This window comes from Camelina sativa, chromosome 12, assembly GCF_000633955.1.
Source record: "Camelina sativa cultivar DH55 chromosome 12, Cs, whole genome shotgun sequence".
Classification (NCBI taxonomy): domain Eukaryota; kingdom Viridiplantae; phylum Streptophyta; class Magnoliopsida; order Brassicales; family Brassicaceae; genus Camelina; species Camelina sativa.
The window spans coordinates 22,154,509-22,157,056 of NC_025696.1; the positions used below are offsets into that span (position 1 = coordinate 22,154,509).

The 2,548-nt window shown below is 41.2% G+C and overlaps 1 pseudogene; it reads left to right on the forward strand.

Annotated features, from left to right (window-relative positions):
* Window positions 367-2,061, forward strand: LOC104732439 (annotated as a pseudogene).

The following is a 2,548-nucleotide window of genomic DNA, read 5'->3' on the forward strand; positions in this document are numbered from 1 at the left end:
ACACAGCTTTAAACGACATCGTTTGTGATAAAGGCCCAACAAAACTCAGGTCCATTTCAAGCCCATCAGCTTCTGAACCCAACTCCAACGTTTACCTGCAAGAGAAGACAAAGAAAGAACAGTTAAAATTAGAGGTTTGGTAAATGTTGCAGGCGACAAGAACAGAGAATCAACAGAAGCTGCAGGGAATTCGACAGTGACATTACAAAATAGGTTTGAGCTTCTGGGATCATGTGATAGTGAAGACAACTCACACTAGCTGGACAAGTGTAGAAGGATCTAGACTTTATGATTTTAATATTGTATTCTTATATAAACATAAAGTCTTTGTAAGAGAAACTTAAGCTTGAAGAAATAAGAAAACAAAGTTATTTCTATTTCTCTTTCTTCTTTTACAAATTACGTAGCCCTACAAAGGAACTTATTACTACACCTCAGGCTTCGGCTTTAACTAATCCCAACCCCAACTAAACAGATAAATGAAGATTGAGCTTGTGTTCATACCATTACCAGGAATCGGTCATCGCAAGCCAACCATCGAGTTAGCGAAGCTACTTGTCCGCAGCGATGACCGCCTTACGATCACCGTGATCATCATCCCTTTCATAAACAACGTCGCCAATGATTCCACCTATATAGCATCTCTCTCCACGACATCTCAAGGTCGCCTCCATTACGAAACCATCTCCGCCATCAAAGACCAACCAATAACAGCAGATCCGAAGCAGCCGACTCAAGTCTACATAGAGGAACAAAATTCAAAGGTAAGAGATATAGTCTTGAGAATCGTGGATGATCCAACACAACGACTCGCCGGTTTAGTAGTAGATATGTTATGTTCCTCAATGATTGATATAGCTGACGAATTCCAAGTTCCGTGTTATATGTTTTACGCATCAAGCGCTACGTTTTTAGGAATCACACTTCACGTTCAGTTGATGCACGACAAGAAAAAGTATGACGTCAGCGAGTTGGAAGAGTTGGTCGTCACTGAGTTGGAGTTTTCGTGTTTGACTCGTCCTTATCTTGTGAAGTTACTGCCTTATCTCTTCACTTCAAAACAGTGGCTACCTTTGTTTCTAGCTCAAGCCAGATGTTTCCGAAAGATGAAGGGTGTTTTGGTAAATACAGTTGATGAGCTCGAACCACACGCTTTGAAAATGTTCAACAATAATGGTGGTGATCATCTTCCTCAAGTTTATCCAAAAGGACTAGTGTTGCATCTAGAAAACATTGAGAAGCAACCGGAGATTTTGCGGTGGCTCGATGAACAACCGTCTAAATCGGTTGTGTTCCTCTGCTTTGGGAGCATGGGAGGTTTCAATGAGAAACAAACTAAAGAGATCGCCGTCGCGCTAGAAGGAAGCGGTCATCGGTTTCTTTGGTCTCTCCGTCGTGCATCCCCGAATATAATGACCGAACGTCCTGGAGATTTTACGAATCTTGAGGAGGTTCTCCCGGCGGGATTCTTAGATCGGGCATCGGATAGAGGGAAGGTAATCGGATGGGCACCACAAGCGGCGGTGCTAGCAAAACCGGCAATAGGAGGATTTGTCACTCATTGCGGGTGGAACTCGATGTTGGAGAGCTTGTGGTTTGGTGTTCCGATGGTGGTGTGGTGTGGCCGCTTTACTCCGAGCAGAAGGTAAACGCGTTTGAGATGGTTGAGGAGCTAGGATTAGCGGTGGAGATACGAACAAATTTTAGAGGAGAATTGATGACCGGAGAGATGGAGACCGTTACGGCGGAGGAGATAGAGAAAGCGATCAGGCGTGTGATGGAGGAGAATAATGACTTTAGAGATAGAGTGAAAGAGATGGCAGAGAAGTGTCACGTGGCGTTAATGGAAGGTGGATCTTCGCAGGTGGCTTTGCAAACGTTTATACAAGATGTGACATATAATATAATGTAGCTTATTTGAATTTGCATGTTGACTAAGGAGGGGGTATTGGATGAGAGACTTTAATAGAATAGAATTTAATTGAATTGATGACATAAGTTATAGATTTTCAAGTATTGTAAAAGAATTCCAAATCTTTCTTTTGGATTCCAACAATTATATTTTGTAATATATTATTAGAATTGAATAGATATTAATTCTCATCAATCGCCATATTATCTTCTTCCCCAATGTCTACCCAAAAAAACTCTTATCTTTCTCTTTCACCAATCCCCATTACTCTACCCAGAATAGCATCGATCCACTTCAATTACAATAGCCTTAGAACTCTCAAGTTGCCCATTAAGCATAATAGATACAAAATTGACCAAAAATCAAAACTTAAACCTCTGCAAAAATTGACCATGGTAGGTATAGTGTTAAATTAGGGTTTGATATGGGCTTCCAACTCAAAACCAATTGGCAATTAGTAGATTGACCCTAACCCTTTATATATTAATGATAGTCTTTTCAAACTTCAGATGTGGGACTTGGATTGTATCCCAACAATCTCCCCTTCAAACCAAGGACCACATGTGGGATATTAACATGCCTCCTCGAGATGATAACTCCATTTCGAACCGATCCCACTTGGACCGATAATAAACC